A 22,125-nucleotide genomic window follows, 5' to 3' on the forward strand; every position below is an offset into this window, starting at 1 on the left:
CTTCTTCATGATCCTCTACTTGAACCAGTGACCTTTCACTTGGGAATCTACCTAATAAGACACTGAGCTATCAGGGAATGTGAGAACAGGTTGTAATTTGTAGTAGACAAGAAGAAAAAGATTTTCTACCACCAGAAGGAAAACAGTAACAATGCAGTTACATGTCAAGAATTTGCATAACTAACCATATGCTAAGTAGTTGCAAATAAAATGTATTTACGAGATAGCCAAGATGACTGTCTATAAAATAATGTGAGACTCACTTTCAGGCTAAGTCAAAAGTTCAAAATATTGTTACCCTTTTACTCATACGTTTGATATTAGAAAGAGGTCATATATATAAAAGCCACACCACTTGAAGTTACTGTGGTTAGGATTTACAGTCACTTCTTCCCCCAGGCGATATACACTTGCCAATGAGGTCAAACATTTTGCCCCCGTTGGACATCCATGAACCTGTAAATAGTAAACCTGTTTTAATACAAAAAAACTGTTTAAGAATATGTTCTAATATGTTCTAATATCCATATATACCCCCTACTCCCAATAATCAGACTAGGGATTTAACATCATCAGTAGGGTTATTCCTTAATCCACGGTAGGTGTTCCCTTCACCCAACATATTTTCCAGTTCCCTTTTATACCTTGCCTTATTAATGATAACATCAAAGCCTCTCTTATCCAATGATCATATCACTATATGGGGATTTTTACATAACTGTAAGGGTGAAAATAACGCAAAATAGCGCCGCATATACGATCCCGGCTCCCATTGAAATCAATGGGAGCGTATACGGCCCGCAAAATCTAATGCGGCGTATACGTGCCACATCATGCGCCACTTTACTCCGTGTGAACTCACCCTAACAGTTAAAGTTTCTCGGACCAGGAGAGATGGAGCAACTACATTGTTTCACCTTTTGAGTTCTGTCTCGAAAAGTGTCCATGGCAGAAACCCAGGAATGAATGGGGTACAATTCCAGACTGGGTGACTTTATTCTAGTCGCAGTATTGATAAAACTAGCACCTTCTTCAGATTTATCTTGTAAGTTTATTAGAATTGAACAGGAGATTTGTTCCTAGAAGGTTAAATTTAAAGGGATAGTATCCTGGTTTATAGATGGGATCTCATTAATAGAATCCTCTGTTGCTATATTGTCATTTTGGCTGAAGCAATGTCTTCCTACTGTCAAGAGGCAAACAACGTTATAGACATCTTTGAGTGTCTTGTATAAATCAGACGAGGGTGTTGGTACAAAAGTTTAATCCTTTCCATAAGAACTTTATTTGTAGGGATGTCAAAATCTTGGCGGACAGGTTATGTACACTGTATGGTAGTGCATCTTTCTCTATGTGTCAGATAAATCCTTCTAATCCACTTTATACTGCCGCTTTTTGCTGTTTTTTCCTTTATATGATCTCCAGGCTGCATTTACGGTATACCATTGTCTGAATCAGTATAGTCCATAATATCTTAATATTTGTACTGTCCACCTCAAAATTGCTGAAACTGACATGGCTGTATTTGTCTCTGCAGCCCCTGCAAATTTATATTGACTTAGAGCCTTGTGAGTTCTTATCCTTACATCACCACACATATGCTGAGTTGGTACTATAATCCTGCAGATCTGTAGGAAATTTTGACCTCAATTATATGTACCCATTGGCAAGCCATCAAGACAGAAGACACCACTAAGATGGTTAAAGAAAATGTTTAAAACTATACTATAAAACTATGTTTATTTAGATTTGCAAAAATGCTTTATTTTTGTCTACAAATTTAAATATAGCTCTTTGTGGGGGACAAAAAACCCTTTAAGGCTAAGGGCCCATGTAGCTGGCCACAGTCAACAAGTGATGCGGGAAAAACCGCGATGGAGCACTTTTCACAGAAAGGGCTTGTTCACATGGAGTAAATGCGCCGCGCATTCTGGCGCGTTTACGGCGCGTGTACGCCGTGTTTTTTTACGGTGCATGACTACGCCGCGTTAACGCCGCGTAAATGCGGCGTTAACGCGGCGTAATCGCGCACCGTAAAAAAACGCGGCGTACACGCGCCATAAACGCGCCACAATGCGCGGCGCGTTTACTCCGTGTGAACGAGCCTAAAGCCTGCAGAGATTTCCTATGCGAGTTTTCTGATTCCATTATACCTATGGGGAAACCACCAATGTTTCTGAAAGTGCTGTGATTTCCAAAACTGTAGTGCTAGACAATGCAAACTGAGAATAGACAAACTGCACCAGATTTACAAAGATGCGGTTTGATAAATCTGGTGCATTCTTAGACTACCTACCTCCTATTAGTTGGCTTTAAAGTTCTTGGTGCAGTTGTGGTGTATTTTTGTCGCAAAGAGGTGCAAGTTACACCACGCCTCTTATACTTGAAGCCGCACCCATTTCCCACGAGGCCATGTCCCCTTTTCGGTCAATTAATCTCTTAAAAGTGTCTGAATGACTTGATAAATGTGGCACACAGCATGCTAGACAGTTTTCTGGTGCAAAAATACACCAGAATTCTAGCACATTTTTCTTAATAAATCAACCCCAATGAAGCAAATGCAGTACTAATCCATCAATAAGACATTAAAGTGATCCTGTCACCACTACTTCAAGAGCATATTTTGTTATAATGGTGCATTGTGCCGTTTCTCTGTTATCACTCCAACAATTTTATAAGTAAATTGACAAATGAGTATTACCAGATGGGGATTTGTCACTGCGCACTCTTACTGTCCATTTAGAATTTACAGTAATAGACTTGACACATCTAGTTGTCAATTTAAACATAAATATTCTGGAGGAAATAGGCTAGCTTCATGTCTGTTTCAGAGTCTCTGTAGGAAGAATCCGCCGAAAATCGGTGGAGAGAAGAGTCGTGCATAGAGAACTTTTCTCTCCACTGGTTTCAGTATAAAAACATCAGAAACCCAACAAAAACCCGGTGGATCCGCGGGTGTCTGCAGATAACTGCTATTTAAGAAGACAGCTCTCCATCTTTCAGGTCCCCTGACAGACCGTAATGAAGGAGAACATAGTACAAGTGTGAACCTAGCCGCACAGAAATACAGCACAACATGGCATTATTATTAGAGATGAGCGAACACTAAAGTGTCCGAGGTTCGAAATCCGATTCGAACAGCCGCACACTGTTTGACTGTTCGAACGGATTTCGAACTCCATAATAGTCTATAGGGGGAAATGCTCGTTTCAGGGGTAGGCAACATTCGATAAAATTATACTTACCAAGTCCACGAGTGACGGTCGGGCTGGATTCTGCTGGAAGTCTTCTCTCGGTCCCCGCGTCCTCTTCCGGGTGGAATTCACTCTGCCTAGGCATCCGGTCTAGGCAGAGCGGACTGCGCGTGCGCGTGCGGCTCTGCCCAGGCCCGACGCTTGAACAGAGCCGACTGCGCATGTGCGTGTATTCACGTGCATGTCCACGCATGCGCAGTTGGCTCTGTCTAGGCCGGATGCCTAGGCAGAGTGAATTCCACCCGGAAGAAGACGCGGGGACGCAGCGTGGAGAAGACTTCGGAAAGGTAAGAGAAGAACCAGCGTTGATTGGCAGAATGTATAGCATTCTGCCAATCAACACTGGTTCTGCATCGAACCTTAAACTTCGAACAGCTAGTAGTGTTTGATCGAGTACCAGTATTTCGAATACCGTAGTATTTGATCGAACACCTACTCGATCGAACACTACTCGCTCATCTCTAATTATTACAAAAAATGCTCCAGTATCATTATTTATTGGGGAATTCAAGTATTTACTAAAACAGACATGTCAAGAGAGGTGACAGATTCTCTATGAATCTGCAATAATAGAAACTGCCATTATATTCTGCTTATATGGGTTTATAGCAGCACGTCAACAGACTGTATATGGAAGTTACCGACAGGTCAGTGGTATAATTAACTAGTTATTATCAGCAAGGAAAAAATTCCATACTCAGAAACAACATGGGTTACCATAAAAAGCATATACATAGGAAATGATTATATGGTCAGTGAAGCATGACTTACAATAGAGCTGCAAAGGAAACTGTGCAATGAAAGTGTAATTTCTATATATTACCTGATTCTGTATACAGGGACAACATGACAAGTGCACGCTAACACATAAAGACTGCCGTTACCAACTGACAGGCTGTGATATATTTCTTACAAGCCGGAAAGAGAAGGGGACCAAAGATTTGGCAATGCACGTATCAGATTATAATACATAAAATGCTAAATTCCTACTTTCACCACTATGGGTCACCAATAGTAACAAAATGTGTCAAACATCAATAAAAAGGGTATAGTATAATAATAGCAACAGTAAGGTATACAAAATATTACATTACAGCGCCTCAATGGGATAATGGTTGTGCTGCAGTTTTTTGAGCCAAAGCGAAGAGTGGATTGAGCAGAAGGTAGAAGTAGAAGAACTTCCTATATATTCCCCATTTCTTTTTTAGCCATTCTTGGATTCGGCTCAAAAAAACGGAACAAAATTTGCAACAAACAAAGCTTAATTTCCGCAACGTGGGGCCTTAGCTTAATTCTGATCTCAACTCTTTATCCAGATGACTATATTATGTGATTTTGGAGTCGTCGACTATATCATAATTTGCTTCCCACAGTCTTATACGCTTAAATGCACAACAGAGATATTGTTTTCCCAGAGTAACATACACATGACAACCTCACATTAAATTTCACCCACAGGACTCCAGTCCACGGATATATCCTTATTCATAGCAAGCAGGAGGTTTGGGAGAAACTAAGTGCATTTTTTCCATTCTCAGCAGGGGTTAGGTCATGAGGAGGTTAAAAAATCTGAAACATATCAGCCACCTGTCCTACTCCTCTGACACATGCACCATGTGCTAAGGAAGGATGTCAAAAGGAGGAAAACAAATCAGCAGATTGTCACCTAACAACCTCATTTACTTAACCCTTCCACCTCAGAACATTGCACACTATCTGTCAGGATGAGACAGGATCTCAGGACTCTTATGGTCTATTCAGTGCTCAGAACAAATGATGCATCTCTAAGAAAAAAGGCTCAATGCTCTAAGTAACTCTCCCGACTCCGGCTGACAGAGGGGTCTATTGTGTCCTGCAAAAAGAAACTGTATAAACGTATCTGAAATATGGAAGACCGAGATCTGTAAACTGATATGACCCCTTAAGGGTTCACTAAAACTGAGCCAAAGAAACATACAATGAGACTTATTTATAAAACCTGTTATATTGTCATAGTGGTCAATGTGTTTACAGATGGAATGGGGTGGAATATATTATAGGGACAGATACAAATTTAGACAATTATTTTTTTTAAAAAAAGATTGTTCATAAAATTTATTTTGCATCAGAACTATTCAAAATAATAACATCTACATAGTAACATTCAAAATACTAAACACTCCCATAGCTAGATCTGGATGCAATGGATGGACCAACCTGTTTGCGATACAGGCCGAAGGACAGCGCTCACCGGACATACCAGAAACTTCTTTATTATTGGAATGAGAACATAGATAGATATGGGGCAGATTCATTAGGACCGGCATTTCATATGGCAGTCCTAATAAAGGGGCAGGATACCAATGATTCATGAAGAGGCTCCGGCGCCACAAAATCATCCCTCTACCAAAGAAAACTGGAGAAGGGGAGTTGATAAATTCCTCCCATTATTATTAACAAACACAAAAAAACTCTTCAGAGGGCGCTAATACATTAAGGCTGGGGCCTCATGGGATGTAAATGCCGCAATTTTCCGCAGCAGAAACGCCACGGGAAAAATCGCTGCATTTTACAGTAAGGGCAAAGTGTACAAGAAGTTGCACTTTTATTTTATACCATTTTGGGGTACATATAATCTTTTAAGTTACTTTTATTAATGTTTTGGGGGGTCTGTGTGAAAAAAAACCAAAATTCTATCATAATTTTTTGGATATTGTTTTACGGTCTTTCACTCTGCATTAACAATGACATAGCAGCTTTGTCTGGGGGGTCATTTCAATTACGGCAATGCCATATTTAGATTGGTTTTATTATGTTTTATTGCTGAATTAAACACCGTTTTTGAAAATAAATAATTTGCCTGGGGTCATCGTATTGTGACCCCTTTAGCTTTTTTGCTGTATTTTGAATGGAGATATGTCAGGATCTTTATTTGCAAGTCAAGTTACAGTTTTTATTGGTACCAATTTTTGATACGTACGATTTTTTTTATCACTTTTTATTACTATTTTTGGGGGCAAGGTGAACAAAACGCATTCATTTGCACTTTGCAGTATATATTTTTTCACCGTATGGGATAAATAATGCTATTTTTGGACTTATACGCACATGGGGAAAGCTAATATGCTCACTTGCTTTATTTGTTTGCATTATGCATATTTTAAATTTAGAGTTTTTTACATTTTTTTTATTTATTTTTAATACTTTTTAAGCTTTATTTTCCTCCAATCCCACAGTGCAATGTACTGCACATAGTATACATAGTATACTTATGTGCAATAGGTAAAGGCAGTCCCCCACAATCTTATCCCTGGGGATCCAAGGGGCTGATCTTGCCCCAACCACCAATGCCATGATTTCTATTGATCATAGCATCTGAGGAGTTAGACTGCCGGAGTCAGAGTATTTTCTGACTCCGATGGATGGACCTGGGTCCCGTCACATGGCCAACACCGCTTCTGTGCCTGTGGCATCAAAGTGTAGTATTATAACAGTACGGAGCGTTTACTATATGCTCAACGCAACGTAATAGTACAACGCGGAGTGGTAAGGGATTAATGGACTTACCATCCACTTGATTTCAATGGGTAAAAAAGTACCAGGAAAAAACAATCCTAAAAATGTTTTGCTACACTCAAATTAAAGGAAAATTATAGAAAAAAAAATCATATTGTTCACTTTTTGCCACGTTTTTTTCAGTGTTGTACAGATATAGCTTTAGCTGTACGAGCGCGGCGCTCCGTCAGTATTATTATATTCTCTTTGATATTATTTCTTGATTCATAAACCTCGATATGCACATCCAACATCCTAATGTTTATCATCACTGATTCTCTGTTTCTTATTACAGTGATATCACAGTGTAAAGCATTACTTACAAACCTGGCATGTGGCTCATTGCCAGATAGCAGGTGGCAGAGCCATGTTCAACACAAGCCTGCTGTACTGGTATACACCTTTTGCTATATTAGCTGTGAAGCAGATTTCATTAGATCTAAAGGTGACACATGCACATATCGAAGGAAACACAGAAACTGAATTATGTTTAGTGGTATTTTATTAAAAAGCTATGGAGGTTGCATAGATGCATAATACTTTAGAGTGGAGCTGGGCCAAATGGTCTGTAGCGAACCAGATTTGACTGAAATATTACAAATTGTTTGGTTTTTAACGATATCAAACAACTTGGGATTCATCTCAAACGAAACACAATGGCCGCAACGGCTCGGCGTGCCTATGCCACTGCTGAGGCCCGATCACAGACCTTAGTGGTGACCCTGGGCGAATGTTATCAAAGGAGAACACCAGATGATACCGTAGAGGCAGAGACAGAGTGCTGGGTGCTGTGAGGAGATTCAAAATAGATATATATATATTATTTTTTTTTACACCTCCCCTAGACCTTCACCAATCATACAATGCAGCTAAACACATCCACCATTCACTGTATTTTTCAGACAAAATGATGCATCTGACTATAAGACACACAAGAAAAATTAGGAAAAAGTATTTTCTAATCTGGCATTATACTGTGCGGGGGGCACTAAGGAGCATTATACAGTGGGTGGGGGCACTAAGGAGTATTATACTGTGGGTGAGGGCACTACGCAGCTATATACTGCAGGTGAGAGCACTAAAGAGCATTATATGGTAGGTGGGGGCATTAAGGAACATTATACACATTATAATGCCCTATGTTTGTGCCTCCTCGCAGTATGGTCCTTAGTACCCCCAACACCAGTATAATTTTACATTATTGCCCCCAGAGATTATCAACATTAACAGTGGCCAGGAGAAGCCTTCAGAAATCTTCATCTTTCACCTACTGTCCCCAAGCTCTGATACTTTACCCTAAGCGGCAGCAGGAATTGTCAATTGCCAATTCTACACGTGCAACGTGTGAAGGCAGCAGGGATGATTACCGATCCCTGCTGCCCCTAGCACAAGTGATCAAAGTTTGGGAACAGCAGGCGGGGGATGAAGGTTTTTCCCGCCCGCTGTCATAATGAAAGTGTCGGAAGGCATGGGACCAGACCATGGTGCGCTGATTGAGTTGACCATGGTGCCTGCCCTAGAGTATAATAATTCCACTTCCAGTTCTATACGAACAAATTCAGACCGAAACAAAATGAGAATTGTTTCATCCTAACCCGGGACAAAACAAATCTTCAGAGGTTTGCCCATTTCTACTTGTCAAGTCAATTTCTGCAAGAGTTGTATAGTTAAAAACCTATAAACCTTCATGGCCCTCCTCTATGAGCCAGAATGGAGAGCTGCTAACAAGTTATTCTCAGTCATCCATTTTTTTTAAAACTTTAAGAACCATAGCTTGTACTTCTTCAATGCATCTGAAATATAAATGACGCCTTTAATGTATAGACATTTTTTTTCCGTTCACTACTCCTATGTAGGCATAAGTGTCTCCAAGGTTACAGACAACCAACAAATCCTATGTAGTCTGATCCAATTGTCATCCTTATTTCTAATGATCACTTACTGTATCTCTTCCTAACAATAGATTAACAAGAAATAGATGATAGATAGAAGGGAGTATGAGTGTTGTGTCAGACTGCATGTGGTTTGTTTGTTGTCTGTTACCATGGAGACACATAGATTTGCATAGGAGCAGAAGTCACAAAACGGTAGGACATTTTTAAAGCTGTCTATATGCAAAGTTTTATTTTACATATTGCAGTGAAGCAATTAAAGTTTCCCAGGCATCTTTTTTTTCCATGATTTACATGAGTTCAACGTACTGTAACAAAAATAAAGGGTTTTACAGTACACTGGTGAAATTGCTGCAAGCTCCAATACTAAGTGTTCAATAAGGCATGTAAGAGATATTGGAGGCAATAATTACCTTGTACATAACAGTGATACAAGGAGCAGCAAGTAAAATAAACCAAGCAACAGGTACAAAAGTGGACAATGAGGACTCAGCAGTGCAGTGCAGTTAATGCTTGAAAGCTGGATCACCCATTTAAGGAATAGGATTACAATATAAAAATAAATATGTGCATGTCAACTTTTCTTTTTACCATTAACTTACATTTGCAAAACTTCGCCGGCTTCTGTAAGTGTTATCCAAATGACAGCTTTTACTTTTGCTACAGTATATCTCAGACGTGTAACACCACTCTGATCACCTCTGCCAATGCTGGCTTTGTCAACATAGTGCACAGTAGAATAATTTGTTTGTAGTACAGTCCAATCTCTTCTGTTACTTTGGCAGATTGCCCATCTGTGCCCATTTTACAGCATGCATTAAGTGGCAGTTTGAGGGGGTCACAAAAACCTTTTCCTCACCTATAACAAGCTCTTGCCCGTTTCACTGTCTAATCTCTCCAGGAACTGACTATATCTTGTGCGTCAGTAGTTGGTTTAACCATTGTTGCTTGAACTTTTCAAGTACCACAATGCCTAAGCATTGCCTTTATTTGTTACTTCAATTTTGACAACCAGTCTAGAATATAGCCTTCTGTTCACATTACTCTAAAATTATAATGGTAAGGATCGATCCTGCTGCTAATAAAAGTATTGCATTTAAGTCTGTACCACAAACTGAATGTACATTAAAACTTTTACAGTAAAACAACTTGAGGCTTTACTTGCAAAATTCTAGGAAGCCCAAACTATTGGTTTCCAGATTAAAACAAACAACATAAAGGCCCAGATTTACAATTGTGTTTGTGACTAGACAATGATATAAATCTGGCACATCTTTGGTGCACCTTTTTTATTTTCGTTCTAGATTTGTGGGTGGGGTTTTTCTGAATTGGAAAATGCTTTAAGGCGCCAACAGGGAACAAACATGGTGTCGTAAATTTCTGTCTCAAAGTGAGCCAACTGAAAGTAGAAAAGACAGCTTTATCATCCAACATCAGCCACTGTGATAAATCTAGTGTATTTTCAAATTGCCTAAGTTTAAATTATTAGTAAATCTGGGCCAGTGTGCTAACATAGTTTTACATTATATTGATCATATAATTAGGACTTTATATATTACTAGCCTCTGCCCGCGACTTCGTCTGCGTGTTGTTGGCGTCGACAATCCGCCTATATTCAGAAAATTGCTGCCGTCGATGGTTTGCCTGCTCCAGCATTTTGGCAGCTGTCAAGCTGTGCTGCTGCTGAACTTGTTCTTTGCGCCGTGCCTGTGACTGTTCTGGCATCTCAGCAGCTTGCTGGGACGCCATATACAAGGTGTGTTGTTAGCACCGCTGATCCACCAGCGCCAGCGTTTCGACAGCTCTCAAGCTGGCCTTCCACTGAACTCATGCTTGCTGAATCTTCCTCAGCTCTGCTTGAGCAGAAGTCTGTTGGCTTCTAGCTACCTTCATAGCTCAGTTTTTTTGGAATTTTGCAACAAATTCAATTTTCGTTTCCCTGGCATATTTGAAATTGGGAAACTGGCAATTTGTAGGAAAGGTGTTTTCCCACGTCAGTGTCTGAACACGCTGCTTCCACAGTCCGCTTCTCAGTTTCTGAATTTGTGTCTCCCCTCCTCTCTCTGGCTCAACAGGACACAGAAGACTTATGCAGATCAGATAATATGCAAATGCTTGTCCAAAATGTCCTCACTGTTATCTGTGTGTTTACATTGAGAGATAACAAATAGAGGTGCAAATAGCTGAATTGTTCTGCAGTGTAACATAGTATCCTACTAATATTAAAATGTGAAAGTTTGGATGTTTATGTGTTTGTTCCTCGATCATGCAAAAACGGCTGAACGGATCTGGATCAAATTTTGTACATAGATAGTTTGTAACCTCGATTAACACACAGGCTACTTTTTATCCCAGTAAATGATATAGCTGTTTGGAATTTATGTTCATATACTATATTAAAACTGCTCTTTTCAGCAGGCTGATAAAGCCAGGTCTGTTATCTCTCTATGTAAACACACAGCTAACCATGAGTTCATTGTGTACACGCATTTGCATACTATCTGATCTGCTCTAGGCAGTGTGCTGACACACTGGATGGGAAAACTCTTTTAATCCAAATTGGCAGTTTGCCAATTTTAAACATGACGGGGAAAAAAAATCTAATTTGTCGCAAAATTCTAAAACAATGAGAGTTATGAAGGTAGCCATAATTCTCCTCAAGTGGAGCTGAGGGGAATCATCGACATCAACAACACGCTCATTATATGACTTTACAGTGAGCTGCTGAGATGGCAGAACAATCACGGGCACAGCGTGAGGAACAAGTTCAGCAGCAGGACAGCTTGAGAGCTTCCAAAATGCCAAAACAGGCAAACCATTGACGGCAGCAATTTTGCTGAATATAGGCGGATCATCAATGCCAACAACACGCAGACAAAGTCATGGGCAGAGGCTAGTATGAACATAAATTCATAACAGTCGTGAAGTCATGTCATTTAGCTGGATAAAAAGTAGCCTATATGTTTATCCAGGTTACAGACTATCTATGTGGAAAATTTCATCCAAATCCATTAAGCCGTTTTAGCGTGATCGAGTAACAAACATCCAAACTCACAAATTTATAATATTAGTAGGATTAGTAGGATATAAGTAATCAACATGATATTGCCATGACTTCATGGTCAGGCACACATATTACAGATGGAAACTTTAAAGGAAAGGAAATTTTGAAGTGGGCATGATCTATACCCCCAGACTGTCACATCATATAATAAGAGAGGCTGCAGTTCTTTACTGAGTAACAGAATGGACGTGTGGCCCGATGACTGTGTTGGCGAACCTATGGTACTCAGAGCCCTCTCTTTTGGCATGCGTGATGTTGCCCTGATCGCTCACCCCTTCCCTGATGCAGGTGCTATGACATAAGTCATCAGCACCTGCAGTCAGAAGAAGGAGGAATACTGTGAGGGGGACCTACTATGAAGCATATAATACTGTGTAGAGTGGCCTACTGTTGAGCATATAATACTGTGTGGGGGACCTACTGTGGAGCATATAATACTATGTGGGGACTAAAAGTAGTTTTTCCAGCGCTCCAGTACCTCCCAGCACAAGTCAGTTCTCCTGGTCCATTGTTATCTTCTGGTGGAAGTTCCCACCACACATGACCACAAAAGCCTCAGTAAATGGCATGTGATGTCACTACCTGTGACACCCCAGGGTCTCTTCCTGAGGGCACTGAGACATTGGTTGGCCTCAGCAATTTTTTTTTTTTTTTTTATGTAGATTGTGGGGCCCATATAGGGATCAAAATGCACATTTTTTTCCCCTATCAGTATGTCTTTATAGAATGGGAGGAAATCCATGAAAACATGGGGAGAACATACAAACTCCTTACAGATGTTGTTCCTGGTGGGATTAAAATCCAGGACTCCATCACTGCAAGGCTGTAGTGCTAACCACTGAGCCACCATGTTGGCCCCGGCCTCAGCAATCCTATGACCACTGAGACCAATCAGCGGTTTCAGTGGAATGGATCCAGGGCGTCAGAGTCAACGAGTAGTTTCACTCAGAGAAGACAACCCAGCAGAAAGACTGGACCATGCTGGTAGGGCTCTGGAGCACTTGGGATAAATGAGTACAATTTTTTTTCCATCTCCCCAGGTCTATTTAAAATATAAACCCTCTTTAAGCATCGATAGATGCCAATACAGGCTGGTAAGGACACTCAAGCATGCAACACCCAGCATGTATAGAGCTTCCACTGTAATAAACAGGACCTATGCATTATACTCAAGGATTAGACGCTAGCCTTGGCAACTGTTCTACCCAGAGTCCCACTCCTAATGGCAGGAGTGTATGCAGGACAGTATGTCCACACAATGTCTTAAACTTTTTATTTATGGAAGCAAAAAATAATCTATATATATTTAATAGTAGTATATAAAAAGAATAGTCTACCAGTTCATTAAAATACAGAAAAGCCTTAGCCTATACACTCCAATCTATACATCTGTAATATGATGTATTGCTATGTAACGTATGTGTAAACCTTGGATCTCCCCTTGCAAGTTAAGATGTGAGTAACCTTGGCATCTGTCACTCTCCCATCACCGTGTCTTTGGTTAAATATGGCTTCTCACCCATCAACAGATGCCTCCGATCAAGTTCTACAAATTCCAAAACAACCAGCCTAGCTGTCACGAGAAAAAGGATCAGTAGAATATATTTAACGGCACTTCCGCAAGCAGTGCCATATATACCGTCTGACTGACAAACATAATATACTGATCTTATGGTTAAAAAAATGATTGACAAGTGCTTTATAAGATGTGGAAAGCAATGTAAAATATAATATTAAAAAAGCACACATACACAAGAAGGATTAAGAGATTAAGAAAATCAAGAGAAGTGGATAATATGTTATTACTATTATTATTACTTCTTTGTGTGCAGGCCTCGTCTTTTTCCTAGTTTATTGATAGGCAGTTGTTATCATGGTCTGCCATGTTAGATAACGCGTTTAGAGTTCTCCATGGACAACACATGAATGCTTTGATTTAAATAGTTGTATGCAGACATTGTACCAAATAGATACATGCACTGCTTTGGAAATTTCTCTGGACCAAACATAGCCATTAAAGTCAACAGGTCTATGAAACCCACTGTCATTTGTCATTGACCCAATAAATTGGAAAGTGTTAAAGGCTGAGACCCCACATTGTGGAAACGGAGAATTTTTTGATGAACATTTTGATGTAGTTTTCTGACCCAAAGTCAACAGTGACTTGAAGACGAATGGAAAGTATAAGGGAAGTTCTTAGATGTTTCCCTTCTGTTAACGCGAATCCTGACTTTGGCTCAAAAAAACGCAGCAAAATCTGCAACATAAAAACCTTGTGTGAAGGGGGCAGCACAGTGGCTCAGTGGTTAGCACTGCAGCCTTGCAGCGCTGGCATCCTGGGTTCAAATCCCTCCATGAACAACATCTGCAAGGAGCTTGTATGTCCTCCCCGTGTTCGTGTGGATTTCTTCCCATTCTACAAAGACATACTGATAGGAAAATAAATTCTGTGTTTTCGGCACATTTGGCTTTAGCCTAAGGTTGTTTTAGAATTTGTTGATGTTTTCACAGACCTGAAAAAAAACAAACAATTTACCCAAGGCTAAAAACATTGGCACATGTTAGAAAACTATCCCATATAAATGCAAGATGGCCCATGTTTTTGTGTTCGCAAAACGGCCACAGACAAGTGAATAGGACCTAAAGGACTGTTTTTTAACCCAGAAACAGCACCACTCTTGTCTATGGGTTAGGTCTGGTATTGCAGTTCTCCACCATTTACTTGATTGAGTGCTGGACAGAGACCCAATTTGGGTAGAAAAAGGTTACAAGTTTATGTGCAAAACCATTTGGGCTCAAAACTTTTCGATTTTTTTATAAGTGACAAATCTCTGATAAGTGGGTGGTGCTTAGTGGATGGGGCATGGACATATAATTAGTATGAAAAGTTAGATCAGAAACTTCTAGGATTTGACTCTCTGGTTTATGGAAGGTCAGAAATGTGACTAATACTGTATATCAGTAGGTATGTGCCTCCAATAAGCAGAGGATCAAGACTGGAGAAGGAGACGCCACTCTTGATAAATATCACCCATTGTGTCTAGGGTTTAAATATATACGAAGCATCAATGATTAAGTTTTTATAAAATTAGTATACAGTATAATTATTACTCCAGGACCAATTTACTTTAGCTGAACTTCATTTTTGTTTTTCTGTGGGTGAGCTCATAGAGGATGCCGCCGGTGTCACGGTTAATTAGGGAGAATTCTAAATAAAAATAATTGATCTGACGCTGGTATAAAACATAACCTCCCAACCAAATTCTCATTAAAGGTCACAGTAAAGAAATCGCCGGCATGAGATTGCTGAATTAAATTGGAAGCTTTTGAATATCTTTTAATTGCTTCTACATTGCTATTAAATATCTGTAAAATAGACTTGCTTCATGCTAAGCTGACCTTATAAAGTCTCTAAACTCTATGTTTTATATGTTATGCAGGGATCTAAAGGTGAATTTCTTTTTCCTAAACCCATATAACATATTTTTATTCTATGCCAGCGTATTGAAGTATACAAAAAACAATATGTAATGCTGGTATAAGGATGAATTTTAATCCTACAATTGCTTGAAGATCTGGCTTCTGGTGTAATATTATATTGAAAGCAAATCATAGAGTACATAGAGTGTTACCAAGCAGAGATTGTGCAGCAGGTTGTCAATGATTCACAATCAGAATGTGATATTGGAAGGTCCAGTACTCATGTGGTAGTGACTAGAGATGAGTGAACACTGTTCGGATCAGCCGATCCAACAGCACGCTCCCATAGAAATGAATGGAAGCACCTGTGACGCCGGCCGGCCGCCGGCAAAGTCAGCGTCACAGGTGCTTCCATTCATTTCTATGGGAGCGTGCTGTTCAGATCGGCTGATCCGAACAGTGTTTGCTAATCTCTAGTAGTGACTGATGGAAAAATTAGAACCTTAGGGAAATGTCTGACCAACTACTAGCAGTCTAAGGAAGAATCTGACAAAATACTATCAGTCCAAGCTGATGTGCTCAGAGCGTCATCGGCCTGAACTTACATCCCTGCCCCCATCTTGATTGTAGTTGACCCCTCCTCCTCTTCATTTTTACTTTTTGCTTATATGAGCAGGCATACTGCACCTGGCTGTGTAATAACAAATCCAAGATGGGGCACGGAGCATGCACTGTACACTCAGACACTTCAACACGCCGCGCATACAGCGCATACGCCATGCATCATCTTGCACTTCTTCTTACATGAGCAGGCGCAGTACACCTGCTCATGTAAGAATGAAGTAAAGAAGAGGAGGAGGAGGCATCAACTACAATCAAGAAGGGAGTGGGGTTGCAGGTTTAGGCTGATGATGTGGGTGTGCTCGGAGTGTGCCCCCTGTACTCTGTGAACACTAATTTGTATAAGAAGAAATCGGCTTTATCATGAAAACACTGGCAACATAGTTGAAAAGGTACAATAGCCTTTAGAAGCAACATGGTGGCTCAGTGGGTAGCACTGCAGCCTTATAGCGCTGGAGTCCTGGGTTTGAATCCTGCCAGGAACAACATCTGGAAAGAAGTTTGTATGTTCTCCCCGTGTTTGCTTGGATCTCCTCCCGTACTCCAAAGACATACTGATGGGGGAAAAAAAGTACATTGTGATCCCCATATAGGGCTCACAATCTGCATTAATAAATGTATTTATTTTTTTAAAAAAGGTACAATAGCCTTTCTAAAGGCTACATGAAGATAGGTTTAGTTAAAATTAAAAAAAAAAATACTAACGATAGACTCCTTTTAGGGAAGAGTCTGACCAGTTTATTTATTTTGCTTACTTATATAGCATAATCATATTTACAGTCACTGTCCCATACAGGGCTCACTATCTAACCCTATCAGTATAGTGTGGAGTTATTGGAACATAGGAGGAAAGCGGAGTACCCAGAGGAAAGAACACGGGAGAACAGACAAACTCCATACAGAGGTTGTCCTTGACTAGAGTCAAACCTAGGACTCCAGTGCCGAAATGTAATGGTGCTAACCGCTCAATATCTTTAAACGAGACTCAAGGGGCAATTAAAAACATCTAGAAAATACTTTTCCATTTTCATACAATGACATCCTTTCTTAAAGCAGCAATGTTTTCTGAAGCTACAGAAATAGCATAGCTTGCTCTGCTACACTGTTTCCAGAACGTGCCCAACATGCATTATAAACAGAGATCTTGCTCCTAAAAATCCTGCACTTGCAGATCTACAGATACTATAGGGATACTATAGGGATTCCTAAACTGTTTTCATAAATCAATAAGCAATTTGACACGATGGAAATAACCCTTTAATGGCTACTTGGTAAACTGAGCGATGGAACAAAAAATGATAGGATAGAAATCACTGTGGTAGAAGGATATCTGCGTATTTATCCAATGTGCATTATAAACAGGGATCTTTCTACTAAAAACCCTGCACTTGCAGATCCACAGATACTTTAGCTAAATTACTTTACTGCATTCACAGTATACCATATTATCATTTTAGTCATCTGCAGGATATTCTGTAATAAATGAATATATAGAGAGAGCTCGTAACATGAGTTGTACCATTAACCAAGAAGTCATTTGTCCCACAAGGATAGGTCAGAGAGACAACGGCCTTTTATATTATGGATAATGTAAACTATAATAAGATATTGTTTCTTGTTTTATTTTGTCTATGTTACAGTACATCAGGGGTGCCCAATACGTCGATCGCGATCTACCGGTCGATCGCAATGGACATATGGGTTGATCGCGGGATGCAGCCAGGAATCCCCGGTGTCTGCTTGTTCACAGTGCAGGCTGAGAGTCGACTCTCAGCCTGTGCTGTGAACAAGCACTCCGGACACTTGCAGGCCGCTCTTAGAGATGGAGGGGGCCGGGGTGCTGCTTGTTCACAGCGCAGACTGAGAGTCATCTACGGACACTGGCAGGCGGGGCTGCCCCAGCCCCAGCCTGCCAGTGTCCAGAGATAACTCTCAGCCTGCGCTGTGAACAAGCAGACAGAGGGGATCCCTGGGCGGCCACAGAATGCCGCTGTCTTCTGCTCTCACACTCCACCTGACCCTGCCCACAGGCCCGCCCCGGCCCCTCCCACAAGAAGTGGGTAGTAGATCTTTCGACTTGGTCATGTTATAAAGTAGCTCACATGCTGACAAAGTGTGAGCACCCCTGCAGTACATGCTCCAAAGTGTACCTCAATAGTGACATTAATAAGGAAGGAACTTCTCCCATTTCAGATTAACAGAAATCAATATAGCGGCAGCCTGAGACATAACTACTAGAGATGAGCGAGTAGTACTCGATCGAGTAGGTATTCGATCGAATACTACGGTATTCGAAATACTTGTACTTGATCGAGTACCACTCGCTATTCGAATGTAAAAGTTTGATGCTATACAGTCGGCCAATGAACGCTGGTTCTTCTCCTACCTTTAGAAGTCTTCTCCGTGCAGCTTCCCCGTGGCGTCTTCCGACTCTTCATTCACTCTGCCAGGCATCAGGCCTTAGCAGAGCCGACTGCGCATGTCCTCCTGTAGTGCGGGCATGCGCAGTTGGCTCTGCCCAGCCCCGATACCTGGCAGAGTGAATTCAGAGCCGGAAGATGCCGCGGGGACGCTGCACGGAGAAGACTTCTCGGAGGATCCAGCCCGAACCTCACTCATGGACTTGGTAAGTATAATTTGATCGAATGTTGCCTACCCCTGAAACTAGCATTTTCCCCCCATAGACTACAATAGGGTTCGATATTCGATTTGAGTAGTCGAATATTGAGGGGCTACTCGAAACAAATATCGAACCTTGAACATTTGACGGTTCGCTCATCTCTAATAACTACATGTTATGTAAGACTTGTGATTCAGCAGCTTTATTATTGTATATCCTGAAACATAAAGACTGTGCAGTTTTTGTTGGAAATCCCTGGAAGTATACTTTAAACAGTCTTCTATTGTGAATCAGTGATCTACCAAAGGCTGTATCTGATAAGTGCCATACATCTTAATACACCTTAAGTAATCATCTCATGGAGATTTCTACACAAGCTTCATTACAAGAGGCTGAATATGAAATAAAGAAAGTATTCGGTCCAGGCTGGACCAATGAAATGAGAAGACCTACATTAAATAATGTAATACCATTAATATTGCATAGCAAAGGCTTGGTCTTTAGTGAAATCTTTCTAACAAGAAAGAATTGATAAAAGTAACCGTTTGTGTTCACTGTGTCCATGCCACAGAGATATGCCAAAAAGATATAGAGATTAGAAGTTTCATATATCATAATACTATGTGGTCTGTTTTTCCTTTCTTATGCTAAACACTAAATTTTTTAGGCACAGACATGTTTTTTTTAACCTGTGCTTAGATAGTACAGGGTGATTCAAAAAGAATGTTGTAAAATTATAGCCTCAGTATCCATAAACAAGAGAATATAACTCTAAGGGCTCGTTCACATCTGCGCCCGGCACTCCGTACTTCAGGTTTCTGTTTTCTGCATAAAACAGAGGCAGGAGACGGAAACCTGCAGGAGGCTTTCTCACCCATTCATTTGAATGGGTGAGAAAGCTGTCTGGCCATGAGCGGCAGTGAGCGTTTTAGGCTCTCCGCCGCGAAACCGGGTTTTATAATCCGGACACAGAGTCGGACATGCAGTACTCTGTGTCCGGATTAAAAAATCTGGTTTCGCGGTGGAGAGCCTAAAACGCTCACCGCCGCTCACGGCCGGACCTGGTCTATGGTTTCCATCTTCTGGCATGCAGAAGACGGAAACCATAGAACGGAGACCCTGAACGCAGGTGTGAACCTAGCGTCATATAACACATGTTCAATGTCATTTACATTGGTTATAAGGCAGGAGTCTAGGCCAGTTCTGTCCAGACATATTCCCACACACCTTTGGATATGGATTCCACTGTTTCAGTGATGCATTGTCTTAGGTTGTTCAGATCCTGTGGTTGGGGGGAGATGTACTGAGCCCTTCAAGTAACCTCAGAAAGAAGTCACAGGGTGTTAGGTCGTCTGGCGATAGTGGAGGCCAGAGCATCATAGGTAAATCGTTGTTTCTGGCGCAGCCGATTCAATGTTCTAATAGGGTTTCTTTTGGGTATCAATGACCATCTAAATGGAAATGTGGAGGTGAATCATCCAACCATACTGCTGATAAACTCTGCTTGGCAGATCTTCATCTATTTGTGGAATGAGCCTTGTCCAAGTAGGAGTGGCCAGTGGCAATATCTTCTGCAAACAGAAGAGAACATAGTCTTACCTCTTGCTCAATGCACAGAACATGTTGACTATGAGTGATTTTCTCATGTCTGAGAAGACCAAAGTGGATGGTGATGGACTTTAGTAAATGGAGAAGTGCTCCAACCCCAGTAAAGATCCAAGGGTCATGCATTGAGATAGTCAAGACCTATAAGTACCTGGGTGTGCTCCTCAATAATAAACTACACTGAGCTGATCACCTGGATGCATTGCACAGAAAGGGTCACAGCAGAATCTACCTGCTCAAGAGGCTGAGGTCCTTTGGAGTCCAGGGGCCACTTCAACTCTATGGTTGCTTCAGCCATTTTTGTTTTGTTTGGCCTGCTGGGGAAGCAATACATCAACCAGGGACAGAAATAGACTTAAAAATAGACAGGCTGATTAGAAGGGCCAGCTCTGTCCTGGGGAGCCCACTGGACCCAGTACAGATGGTGGGTGACAGAAGGACTCTGTCCGGGGTGAGTTCCATGCGGGAGAATAAATACCACCCCATGTATGAGACCTTGATGGCACTTGGCAGCACTGTAAATGACCGACACCCCAAGTGTGAGAAGGAGCGCTATCGGAGGTCCTTCCTCCCAGCCACGGTCAGGCTACACAATCTACATCAGACCAAGCGAAGAGAGAGAGCTAAATGATCCTGAAGTCTTCTTTCTTTCTTTCTTTCTTTCTTTCTTTCTTTCTTTCTTTCTTTCTTTCTTTCTTTCTTTCTTTCTTTCTTTCTTTTCTGCTATTGATTCCTAGTATTTTTCTCAGCTTATGTGTGTCTCCTTCTGTAATATATTACTGTTTATTATCCTGTATCTTTATTATCATGCTGCTGTAAGACACTGAAATTTCCCCAAGGTGGGACTATTAAAGGAGTGTCTTATCTTATAAAAGCACATGTTTTTTTTCTAAGCTCCAAACTCTAATGTTATTGTGATTTACCTTCTCACTGAGGTGACAGGTAGCCTCATCGCTGAAGACCAGCCTGTCAGTGAATTTGTTCTCTTCCAATCAGAAGTATTGCAGGGTATTATACAAGTGACCAAGGCCAGTCTTTAAATAGGTTCATTAAAAAAAAAAAAAAAAAGTGGAAAATTTTTTCAAAATGTATCACAATTTTTCCCTACCAGATAACTTTTTGTTAAACATAAAGTAATAACCAAACCAGCACATAATAGGTATCATCTGAAACTACCCACACTAAAAAGCACAATGAATATTGTAAGAAAAATAAAGCACAACACAAAAATGTACACTTTTTTAAATATTGTCTCCCACGAAATAAAAAGTCATCAAAACTTTGAACGCACCCCAAAAAGAGTACAGATGAAAACTAAAGCTCTTCATACAAAAAAATAGGCCCCTACACAACTAAATCAATTGAAAAATTAAAAAGTTATGTCTCTTAGAATATGGCAAAGCAAAAATACACTATGTTTAATAGATAGATTTCTAGAAGCCCTGACAGTGTTCTACACTGTGTTTTATAGATAGGCTCCTAGGAGCCCTGACAGTGTCATACACTATGTTTTATAGATAGGTTACTAGGAGCCCTGACAGTGTTATATAGTATGTTTTATAGATAGGTTACTAGGAGCCCTTATAGTGTCATACACTGTGTTTTATAGATAGATTCCTAGGAGCCCTGATAGTGTTCTACACTGTGTTTTATAGATAGGTTCCTAGGAGCCCTGATAGTGTTCTACACTGTGTTTTATAGATAGGTTCCTAGGAGCCCTGATAGTGTTCTACACTATGTTTTATAGATTGAATTTTATTTATGTAGCGCCAACATATTCTGCAGCACTGTACAATTTGTAGGGTTCAAATACAGACAGAAAGATACATTACAAAGAAAGTTATTTCACACAATGGGACTGAGGGCCCTGCTCGCAAGAGCTTACAATCTATGAGGTAGAGGGGGTGACACAAGAAGTAGCAGGGGCAGCATTGCTTATTGTGAGACAATTTTGTAATAGAGGTTCCTGTCATTGCACAAATATAAAACTTTATGAGCCGTCACCAGTCATTTCCTTTAACATGTGGATGGTGCTTGGACATATAAAGTTAGCCTGAAATGGCATCATATCATGTGGGGAAATGTGGGAGCGGGGACAGAGAAGGGTTACATTTT

The sequence above is a fragment of the Leptodactylus fuscus genome, chromosome 11 (assembly GCF_031893055.1).
Source record: "Leptodactylus fuscus isolate aLepFus1 chromosome 11, aLepFus1.hap2, whole genome shotgun sequence".
In the NCBI taxonomy this organism is placed as follows: domain Eukaryota; kingdom Metazoa; phylum Chordata; class Amphibia; order Anura; family Leptodactylidae; genus Leptodactylus; species Leptodactylus fuscus.